The sequence below is a fragment of the Sinocyclocheilus anshuiensis genome, unplaced genomic scaffold (assembly GCF_001515605.1).
Source record: "Sinocyclocheilus anshuiensis isolate Anshui unplaced genomic scaffold, SAMN03320099.WGS_v1.1 scaffold2340, whole genome shotgun sequence".
NCBI classification, from domain to species: domain Eukaryota; kingdom Metazoa; phylum Chordata; class Actinopteri; order Cypriniformes; family Cyprinidae; genus Sinocyclocheilus; species Sinocyclocheilus anshuiensis.
Genome location: NW_015542486.1, coordinates 27630 through 40517, shown reverse-complemented (window position 1 = coordinate 40517; position 12888 = coordinate 27630). Strand labels below are relative to the sequence as shown.

General features: G+C 33.3%; 1 pseudogene; it reads left to right on the top strand.

The window, feature by feature from the left end:
- Window positions 1-7187, top strand: part of LOC107694002 (uncharacterized) — a 108108-nt pseudogene extending 100921 nt beyond the window's left edge.
- Window positions 7188-12888: the final 5701 nt, after the last annotated feature.

Genomic DNA, 12888 nt, shown 5'->3' with positions numbered 1-12888 from the left:
ATGTAAAATGTAGGTAAAAAAACGTGTGAATAATAATTACGGAAAATTCCTTCATATTAATAGATTTTGCCATATTTTTACAGATTTTTCTTAGAGTGTAGCATACGAATACTAATACACTGCTTAAATCTATAATTGTTCAGAATGAGTAGTTTTACTAATTTACTAGCTAAAAAAAATAAACTTAAATTGTAATTGTTAAAAAATGTGAAAGTGTTTAATAATTCAATGTTGTATTTAAAAGTAGTTATTTATATTTTAATATTATATTATGCATTTATATTGATACGAACAAATCTAAATTAACATATATAAAATATATATGTTTTTGCTGAGATTTGACAATTTTGCATCGTGATTACGTAATGACGTCATCACGCAATGTCATCACAACACTTTAGCAACTTCCACTGAAAATTAGTTGGCAACACTGGTAAAAATCCGCCATTTATCAGTTTAAACTATTACTGGGAACCAGTAAAACGGTATAAGTTTTACTTTTAAAAGTAATGCGTTACAATATTGCGTTACTCTTTAAAAAAAAAGTAACTGCGTTAGTTACTTTTTATGAAAAGTAATGCGTCGTTACGTTACTTGTGTGTTACTTTTTACATAAAGAATTTTTGTGTTACCATTTAACTATTGCAGGTTTGCATAATATTCTGAGTTTGAATAAAAGACCTATACAGACATAATAAATTCAGACATAATGTAACTAAAATTAAAATAAATAACAAATACAAATTATACAAATCAAATGACAGTAGTTTATCAGTAATCCTAAAAAATAACACCGCCAAACACACATGCTAAAAAACAACAACTTACACATAGTAAGAAATGGTTATAAAAACTGAAACAGAAGCGAAACAAGTACGTTAATAGGAAAGAGGAGAAATAAAAAGCAATACTTATTAAAACTAATGAAAGTACTATACAAGTATAAGTATTTAGTACAATGGTCCTGCAAGAAAAATACAAGACCCGCAAATCCGTGGCCACAGAACAGCAGAATATGAACGCAAGGCACAATTTCCTCCCGTAGAAAAACATAAACACTTAATATGGCTTAATGTATTAAGATGCTATTAAAATATCAAATTCAATATACAGTTTATTAAAATAATGAATATGTATATAGTATTTATAATCTTGGAAGAGAAAGATAAACCAAGGGGTGTCTCTCAATGTGTTCAAGATCAATTTTTTTACGGTCAATTACTATGACTGACATAAACAAAAATGTTTAAACACACACACACACACACATGTTATTGAGTTTTATTATCATGATGCACGATGAAGCCAAGAAAGTCAAGTTTATTTCTAAAGTGCTTTATACAATATAGATAATTTCACAGCAGCTTCACACTGTATCAAATTCTGCTGTAAAGCAGCTCTAACAAATCAATAGTGTCATTACTGTATACAGCTCAAATCAGTTCAGTGTTGTTTCAGTTCAGTTACATAACTGTAAAATTCATCAGTTGTACATACTGTATATACAGTGTATATGTGCATATGCACATATGAGTGGCTAATTTCTTTATACAAACATACCATTTTTAGAAGAGTTAAAATAGTTTTGAAAGAAGTGTTTGCTTTTTGCAAGATGTGTGTGACGTTTTGCATGTTGTGTGTGTGTTTTGTGGTTTTGTGTGTAGAGTTTTAAGAAATGGAGCCATATTTTCAAAAACTGTCTGTAAGCATTTTGACAAAAAAAAACTGTTAATAAAAAGCTTTCACAATCCTTTTTTTCTTCTTCTTTTCATAATCCTAGTTGCATAATGTTATATCTCACCCCGGTGAATATCAAATGTTACATCTTGTAACATCTACAATATTTTGTTGTTTTGATGATTGAATGTCACAATCTTGTATTGAAACAATGATTGTGTAAAAGAAAACATACAACTTTTTTTATCAGTTTGGAGTTGGAAAATTGTGAAAACAGTGCAAATTATGCAAAAGTGTCTAAAGATCCATCTAACACAGGTTTATGAGCAGAACTAGACTCAAATCAACTCAAATACTCACTAAAACTGCAGTCCTCGAAGTCTCACATTAATGTCAAAACCAAGAATTTCCAAAGTTTTCAATAATCTCAAAACTGAAACAAGCTTAAAGCTTAATTAAACCAGCACTGAGATATTTATTTTACTTTAATAACAAGTTCAATGTGTAAATGAGAAACTGTCTCTGTTCTTCAGGTGTGTTTGCTGATCCAGATGCAGTGAAGTCAGTGTCAGTGACGGAGGGAGGTTCTGTCACTTTAGAATCTGGTCTTACTGAAATACAGAAAGAAGATCGAATTTTGTGGAAATTTGGACGTGCAGAGCCTCTTACATTAATAGCTCATATTAATAAAGAGGATGAAATCTTCACATCTCATGGTGATGGTGTGGGATTCAGGGACAGACTGAAGCTGGATCCTCAGACTGGATCTCTGACCATCATGAACACCAGAAACACAGACTCTGGACTCTATCAAATAACCATAAAAGCCTCAAAAGAGACCACACACAGATTCCGTGTTACTGTCTATGGTGAGTAGTAAAGCTCAGGCTTGTTTGCTCTCTTTTACAGTTAGGCCAGTGATGTAACTATTATCATATGAGTTCCAGTTAAAAAACACTTGATGGGCTTCTGTCACTGCCACAGCTTTCAAGAACAAATGCAAATACATGAAAACATAACACTAATGTTTGTTTTAAAATCTGATGTTCTCAAGGCTTCTTTTCACAAACTATTACAAGTTCAGCGTGTTTGTCGTCTGCCCTTAATTAATACTATCCCTAAAGTAGCTTCACCAAATACTTAATTTTATTAATTTATAATATAAAGTTAAGCTAAATTACCCATAGCAATGTGGGAATAAGTTTTGCACAGACACTACTCACATCTCCTTCAAAAAATGTACAAATATATTTTGATATTGTTTGAGTCATTATTAAATGAGCCATAAACAATGATAAATGAGTCCCTTTCATATTTCAGCAAGTTTTAATGTACAGAGTTTAATATAATATATAAAGTACTTTTTTCCATGGATGAGGTATATCACTTACAAATACAAAGCACATTATAAGATGAGTGTAAAACACTAAAATGAGGCCATTCCTTAATTTATTTTAGTTTTTTATTAGGGTCAACCACAAATATTGTTGGATCCACAGGCATGAAATCAATCTACCATTAATAACTACACTGATGTCTAACTCCAGAAACATGCAAAAATGAACTAACCCTAGAAAGGCACTTAAAAAAAAAACCAGTCTGGTGTAACTTATTCCCTACATATTCTTAATGACATAACATTGTTATTACAGCTCAACTGCCTGTTCCTGTTATCAGCAGTGACCCTTTACAAGATCCTTCATCATCATCTTCATCACAGCAGAATTGTTCATTGGTGTGTTCAGTGGTGAATGTGGGTCATGTGACTCTCTCCTGGTACAAAGGAAACAGTTTATTTTCCAGCATCAGTGTGTCTGAACAAAACAGAAGCCTTTCTTTACGTCTGGAGTGTCTGGATGATTCCTACAGCTGTGTGGTGAACAATTCCATCAGCAAGCAGACTCAACCTCTCATCACTGAACTTTGTCACACATGTCCAGGTGTGAAAGGTAGAATTTCACACCATCTTTTGACAGCAAAATCTTCATCTGAATGGGCACACGTTGTAGGCTTAAAAAATGTTGGACTCTTCGACTGATCATTTATAATGAGCTTTATTTAAAGATCTGTCATCGTAGATTTGCAGTAATAACTGTTAAATGCCATGAGACATCACAAATCACTGTAAGAGCTTTGTATAAAGAAAAACAAACAAAACATAATATAAATAAACCTTGAAACAAATATACATCAAATCAAATACAAATTAATAAAAATACATCAACGATTTGACACACCTAACATCATACAAACAAATAACCATACTACATTACATAAAGAAATCCAAAACAATACGGATAAAGTCAATATTTGACCTTATTCTCCATTTAAACCAGGAGCTAAATCCTTGAAGTTCTCTTTAACCGTAAACCTTTGAATGAATCGACCATGTGCGTCTTAGCTGCACTCCTTACTAGAATGCTTTGAGCACGCCACAATATATCCGCTTACGTGGATGAATGTAAAAATAAAAGACTTTGCTACCACAAGACGTATAAACAAATAAAAACCCCAAAATCCAACAATTAAACACGATACACATTCAAAATAGACAACGTAATAAATCATTTAAGGAGTATGAAAGTATTTGAAAATTAAAGTAAACAGTATAAAAGGAAATAACATAACCACATCATTAACACACATACTTATACCACAAATATGGTATAAATCAGGCATAGCCAACTCTGCTTCATTACACCTTCCTGCTATTTTCGATCATTCCTCAACACCTTGATTATCTGGTTCAGGTGTGTTTGAGGTTTGAACTAAACTCTCCATAATTGTAGCACTCCTGGAGCAGGATTGGTTACCTCGTTTAAATGCATTCACACAAATAAAAATAGTAGACATTATACTATGAATGTAATGTTTCAAATATGAAATTATTAACAAAAAAACTAAATTACTGAAATTATTATACAAATTTGATAACCAAAAATCATTAAACATGAAATTGAAAAATATGAAAAAATATGAAACTCAGCTGTGTTGTTGTTTATAGTGTTTGTTATACATCCCACACATTCACTCACACTAATGACTCTCTTTAGCGGTTACAGTGCCGGTCCCACAGTCTTCCTCACGGTCACCATCACAGTCTACTCCACAGTCTCCCTCACAGTCATCTTCTTCACATCCTGCAGAATCTGTATCTCCGGATCCAAACTCTGCATTGCTGATCTCTGTTGCTGCTGCTGTTGCTGGATCTCTGTTGACTGTAGCTGCAGTTGGGATGATCTGGATCTGCAGAAAACACAAAAAAACTGATCAAGAAGGCAAGTGTTACCCACTGCTGATACATCTGTAAAAAAGAATATGCATTCGATAAAAGGATATACTTTAAAAACATACCTGAAATTAAAAATCATTGTTATGAAGAAACAGGTCTAAAATCTCAGATCGTAAGATTGAGTTCTATTGTTTTAATGCATCTATTCTTGTTGTTAGAAACAGTTCAGACTCATGAGGAAGAGATCACTTACGCTGATCCAATATTCTACAAAAGAAACGTGCAAAAATCGGTAAGATCATTATTTACTGTCATCTGCATCTTACCCTTAAGTTTAAAACATATTCAATTTGTTCCATAATTTTGCTCAACCTTTTTTCTAACAAAAATACTAATAGTTTGAGATGAAGTTACAGAAACGTTACAGCATACTCAGATTTGTAGTGACATTCCCTACAAGAAACCCTGTGCGATTCTGGAGAACTCGAGGGGAACCGACTTCATAATTCTACTGAAAACCCATTGCTTCACTAGTGTTGAAGTCATTTGAGCAAATGCATGAAGAAGTTAGAAGTTAGTTCTGTAAAAAGATTATGCAGCACATATGGTTAACATGAAAACAGGCTGACTAGAAAAAAAAAACCTTTAGTGTGAAACAGTAAAGCTGGCAAGACCACTACCGTGAAAAGAAAGCAATTGTGCAAACGTTAGGTCACATCAGTCCAGCGATCCATGTCTGCTTTTAATCTCTAATAGCAAGACTATTAAAATTTACTTCATCAAGACTACTGAACCACTTCAGTTTAATGAATTTACAAATAAAGCAATACTGCATGAAAACTAAATATCATTAAAAACAAAAAATAATAATAAATCACTTGCTATGGTTATGTTATTTAACACTACAGACATGTACAACAAATATAATTTTCACAAAAAAAAAGATTGTGAGAGAAAGTTTATACAAGTAATTAGATATAAAGTCTCAATTATAAGAACTATTTTTTTTTTTTTAAAGGTGCTTCAACTAAAAAATAAATTAATAACATTTGATTTGAAGACATTTATTTCATTAGAGGACTGACCAGCATGAAAGAACAGAGAGGGAAAAAAATACATATAGAGTGCAGGATCTCTAAACATCAGGTGTAGCGTAAACGCTTTTAACAGTTAATGTCAGAGTTCAGTGCATTTTTTTTTATTTTTATGAGTGCTGTTAAACTGTCTCACTGGAAACGGAAAGAAAATATGCAAATATTTCTGCTGAGATAAGCAAGTATGTGTGAGAGAATTAAAATGTGAGAAACAAGAAATAGAGAAGTCTGTGAAATAACAAGGTTGTTAAATATTGATGGTAAAATCTGAATTAAAACTCAAGTGGGCTGCTTTCATGTACAGTCAGATCCAACTAAGATGTTACTCCTGTCTCCCAAGAAGACCGATACATTTTGTGTAGGATAGCATTTACTGAAACAATCTGAATAATATGAATTAAATGAGACCTCTCAAGTGTATACATCTTCAATCATATACATATAGTTTATTTTTATTTTTATTAGAAGTCTGATAACAACCACACCAAAAGTAAAGGCCTGTTCACAAATGTTCCGAAAAAAAATTCAATGGGATAAACGTTTTATTTTAAATTAATTTGACTTTTGCAATGAATTTTATGTACATTTTTAAATAAAGCAGAAGTGTTCTAATCTGTTCTTTTTTATCGCAATGCAAAGATTCTTGTTTTTTGTTTGTTTTTTTACCCTGCTGTTACTTGAAACTGTGAGTTGGTACTTTTACTGTACTTCATTTTAGGTGTCAGAAATGGAAAGTTGCGCAGCGCTGCTTTGTGTACCGGAGTAACCGGGAAATTTCTGCTTTTCCAAAAGCACCACCTACTGTCAGCTAGTGAATTTGCATTTTCCTTCAGACCTTCTGCTGTTTTTTACTCATTTGTTTGAACAAATTTGTCTACAGGGGGTTCTAGAAAGCAAGATCACCCTCAGTTGATTTTGTAATAATAGCATATTGGCGAAAATCAGATTGACATTCATATTGTGTGAACAGGCCTTTATGTTATCAAGCACAAGGCCTACAGAAAAACAATATCTGTCCTTGAAAATCAATATAGGACCTCTCAAACTGTTATTAACAAGCAGGGCATTAATAATGGTTAACTCTTTTCTTATCTCATGGGCATATGTCTCTTTGTATCTTCTGTCTTTGTGTTTTCCTGCAGGAGGATGAGGTGGTGTATGCAGGTGTCGTCACGAGACGTTGAACCAGTTCCTCTTTAATGATGCAGTGATCACAGTCAGTACGGTTTACATGCACGCAGTGGTGACAAAACTGTTAAACATGCAGTAGTGGCATGTTTACATGATGTTTCACGGCAAAAAACAAAACTAAATAAGCTGTTAGAGTGCATGTAAACAGCATCACTGACTGTCACTCTGAAAATTTATATTACCTTTATTTCAAATGTTTTTATTTATCTTGAGTGTACCGTATTTTCCAGAAAAATGTTGACCCTGAAGTCACACCATGTCAAAATAATAATAGTTAGTAGAATGTCTAAAGTGGACTATCGAAATAAAGTGTAACCTAAACACCAAGCCTAAACAAATTTTAAGTGAATTACTGGCATGTGAGAAATGTGCTATAAAAATAAACTTGATGTGCCTTACCTTACCTGTATTAAATTTAAACGTGAGACATAAAAACCTAAACCCATGGGGTAATCTGTACAAATGGACAGACTAGTTATGTTAATGTGTAATTCACCAACATTTGCATTAACTGATATTCACTGTCATTTAAGGATGCAGATATTAAAGGACAAAAATAATGTTTGTAGTATAAATACCTCCAAAACACACACACACACACACACACACACTCAGGTTTGTTTTTTTGAAAAGTGGGGTAGTTGCTTGTTAGCATGCCTATTACTAGCATAATTGCTGTTTATTAGTACTAATGAATAAAGCACAGATTAACGCCCTATTTTAATTACCATATTTTAGATCCCTTAAACCTTCCCCATACCTAAACTTAACAACTGACTACCTTACGATCACTATTAATAAGCAGCAAATTAGGAGTTTATTGAGGGAAAACTCTTAGTTAATAGTGAATATGTGTTCCCTTTTCTAAAGTGTTACCAAGAATAGGCTTTTTTTTCCAGGAATACCAAAAAGGTCAACACACACACACACACACACACACACACACACACACAAACAAAGGACAGAGTGTTAGATATGAGTGAGGATTTGGGAAGAGAAACAAGAGGTTTCATGTGTAGACCAGTGGAATAACTTATGGAATATTGTTAAAATTGTAAAAAAAAAAATGAGCAGGTTACAAAACAGAATTCAAAGCTGATCTGGCTTAATCCAAATTTATTGGCTCACATACCTCTATCATTCAGCACAAATGCATTTTTACAAGTTTCTAGTTTTGCGATGTAACATTTGCTAATCTATTATTTGTTGTAAATATATACTGTACAGTTTTATGTAAACATGGCTTTGTACTACTACAGGTAGTTGTTGTTATTTTAGCATGTGTGTTTGCCTCAGTGTTATTTTTTTAGGATTACTGATGAACTATTTAAATGTTTTAGTTTTGAAATGTTGTTGTATGCATTTGTCATTTTTATTTAATTTCTTTTATTTTCTTAAAAGCTTTTAGGTTTTAGTTTTAATTACTTTTTCTTATTTGTAAGTCGCGTTGGATAAAAGCGTCTGCTAAATGACTAAAAGTAAAAGTAAAAGTAAAGAAAAGGCTAAGCATCACACTCTAAAAAATGCTGGGTTAAATACAACCCAATTGCTGGGTTTGTCCCTATTTTATCCAGCACTGGGTTGTATTTAACCCAGCATTTTTTTAGAGTGCATGGGGCATTAACCAGATTTTATTCAAGATTTTATTCAGGTAACTCTTTGTGTTTATAATCAAAGGGTTTTTACAGATTATGTGCATTTATAATCTATATATAATGTCCTCTGAGCTCGTAAGAACTCAGCAATCCCATAATTCCTCTACATGTAACAGACATTTGCATACATTTAAAATTTAGCACACATTCTGGCAAAAAGCACAAAGTTACATATCAAATCAGGGCTCGCAAAATCGCTAGCCTGACGTCAGTCGGGCTACCAAAATGTATCACCGCCCTGCCCAACAGGCTATCCTGAATAGTGATATAATTCCATCCTTGATTCACATTGTTCACTCGCTTGTAGGGGTGAAACGGGTTGTAGTTGATCATTTGCACGTGTTGCCAATTTAAACATTAAAGCGTTTTAGACCACTTAAGCACATGAAGAGGCGAAGGAGAATTCAATTCACGCTAACAGAGAATTGATTCACGTCTCCTTGAGCTTGAACAGATACATTTACACAAAATTATCTCAAAATGCCTATCTCAGCAAGTATTCTCATAAACAAAGTCAGTTATGTCTTACGTGAATGTAAACAGTGGAGAAGGAAATCGCATGTGTATCATAATATTGGATCTGTGCAATCGGTCTTAAAGAGACAGCAGCCTATAAAAACCTGCTACGTACACTTTTGTACGTTTTTATTAATGCTAAAATTATTTATTGCAAAAATGTCAAAAGCAGTACCAAAAGTAATCCAAATTACGATGCGTTGCACCCGCAGTCCTCTCTGGCGGATTACAGTAGGTTTGTGTGATCCAGAGCAGAATTTATGTTGTTAATCGCTGAAAATATTATCCAGATAATTTTCCCGGAACCACTCCATGAACTCATGAAGGCACGCCAGCATTATTCAAACACACCTCACCAGAAACACGGCATGTCGCAATCTGTGACAAATGCAGGCAAGAGCCAATGAGCGTTCGATTATCCTGCCGTAAAAAAACGCCTTTTGTGGCCCATGACAATCAAAGTAAACATTACATGACAAGTAAAGGTTAAACAATTGCAGAAATGTTATTTATTTTAAGGTTTAACTTTAAAGTGAAGTCTTGTTTAACATTATGTAGGCATATTCTTGGAAACGAGTTGGCAGCAGAAATCACAACAAAACGAAATGTTATCATTTCATAAGTAAATGAGTAACGTTAAACAATTTAATAATGCAACTGAAAACAAGGTAATGACAATGACAACTAAAAACTAATAAAATTAATGCCGCGATTTCAATATTCATAAGGATTCATTTTTAGGTATCGTCAATACCTCAGTTTTGTAAGTTTAGATGCTGAAAATACGTAAGTATTTGTATGTTTAGATGCTGAAAATACGTAAGTATTTGTACGTTTAGATGCTGAAAATACGTAAGTATTTGTACGTTTAGATGCTGAAAATACGTCAGTATTGTACGTTTTAGTGCCTGTAAAAACGTAAGTAAATGTACGTTTTATAGAACCACATTTTACGTAAAATACATACAAATTATCATGAGATCACGTTGGAAAAATGCCTGCCCGAAGGTTAACCAAGGATTTAGAAATTTTGTGAGCCCTGAAAATCTAAACTTTACAATATATTACCAAAATGTACTGACGTGAGAGCTCACATGGGAACCTCACTCAGATATTTGTCCACAAGTATTTTTAGTTTTACTCTATGTATGTTAAGGAAATCCCAGTTGACTTTGAACAGCCATTTTATATGTTCTCGCAGCTCATTCTCCTCAGTGCATTCAGATTACAAATCACTGGTCAATACATATAAAACTTGAGCAATAAAATCTGAAGAGTGACAATACACATTAAATTTCATTATAAATATTAGCAGCAAACAGATGTTTTTGGTGTATTTTCACAATATTGTACTCTACAGACTCAAACCCCAGAAGGCCTCGTTTTTAGTTATGGAAAGAAATGTGGTTTTATCTGTTGTGGGTAGACAGTTTGTGCATGAGAATGTGGCTATTACTGGACGTTTGTGGTTGTGTGCATGTCTTGAGGTGTGAATAGTGTGAGTGTGTGTTCCTGTGAATCTCTTGAGGCTGAAGAACTTCCACAATTTCACTTCCTCTTTCTGAGAAACAAAGTCTTACTGCAAAATAAGTAAAGAATGCCAAATGCTTGACAAAAGCATACTCTCTGTGAGATCTTACTGTGTGAATGTGAAATATTAAAAATACATCATATACTATGTGTATCTGAAATATAAGATTGATATTTAGTGGCATACGCATTGCTCTATATATTCATGACTTTATTAATCCTAATGCAGTGACCCTGCAGATAAGAAGTGTTAGTTTCAGTGAGTTATTTCCAGCTCCAGCAACAGTTATTTCTGAGAAGTTTCCACTGATCTTGTTATCACACACGTCCACATATCGCTTTTGTGAAGAGCTTCATGTTGGTCTGTCAATTTCAAGGACAAACACAAGAAGCATTTTAAAAATAAAAGCATTGCAATGCATGATTTACTGCAAGCTGTAAATACGCAGTAATGATTTACTGCAATTTATGTGTATTATGCATAAGTGATCTATTTTGGGAAGTCATAACATTTTTTAATCAATAGTTTGTTAAACAGGGACTTTTCCAGTAATTTTTTTTTAACAAGCAATGCAGCATGACAAACAGCAACCACCATTGCCATGTCATGTGATAGATCTCTCTTATCTTAAAACTTCCATCAGCAGTCAATGAAAATCAAATGTCTAATTTACATTATAAAGAGCCTCCTAGGGCCGGACTGGGACGCAATTTCAGGCTGGGAATCTCACACTCATCCAGGCCACACAGAAAAAAAGTACTCTATTGTTTGTATGGCCATCACATTAAAAGGTCTAAATCCTTAGTTTGGGGCATTGGAAAATAATTAAAGGTTCTCTCTTGCACTGCACCTTCACTTCCCTTTTCTTCATTTTCCCCAATATCTCTGACCCAGTGCCCCCACCCCCATTTTTTCTTACCTGTCACTTCTTCACCAGCAGGTCTACTGTTATGAACAGAACTGTGTCCACCTTGTTGAAAACAACCACCTCATCTCAATTTGTTACCACATAATGTTATTTGTCTTAAAGGGTTAGTTCACCCAAAACTTAAAATTAGGCTGCGTTTTTCTCACCCCCGAAAAGAAGAAAGTCGTATACACCTAGGATGCCTCGGGGGTGAGTAAAACACAGCCTAATTTTCATTTTTGGGCGAACTAACCCTTTAAGATGATTCAAATACACTAGATTTAACAAACCTATATTTCATACAAATATACACTACTAGTCAAAGTACTAGTATACTACTAGTACCTGAAACTACTAGTTTTTGAACAGCACTGAAAAAAAATGATTCATTCAATTTACTAATTTTTTTAAGGTAAGTGGTTGCAATCAATTTATTTTAGCTACATTTAAATAAACAAATTGAGTTGACTAACTTTCAACATATTTTTTTTATTTAAAAAAAAAGTAGCTAAAATAAATTGTTTGCAACCACTTACCTTAAAAAATGTAATATCATTTTTTTCAGTGAGTAAGATTTTTAATGTTTTTTTAAAGAAGTCTCTTCTGCTCACCAAGCCTGCATTTATTTGATCCAAAATACAGCAAGAGTAGTAAGTGAGCGTGATTTGACCAAGTACAACATGTTCCTGGATCAACATACTTGTTGATCCTGGAACAGCATTCCAATCAACCAATCAGAATTGAGATATAACTTTTCAGGAAATGTCTGTTTTAGGCTTACGATCAGGATTAGGTGCTTCCCTTGTTAATCAGCTATCATTTCACACTGATTTTAGGAATAAATTATGGGTATGTTTAGATTTAGGGGTAGGGATTGGGTTAAGTTTATATTTTTGGACAGTAATGTTAATTGATGTTGATCCAGGAACATGTCTTACTTGGCAAAATCACAGTGACCAGAGTAGTAATATTGTGAAATATGTTTACTATTTAAAATAACTGCTTTCGATTTGAATATATTTTAAAATGTAATTTATTTCTGTGATCAAAAAGCTGAATTTTCAGCATCATTACTCCAGTGTTCA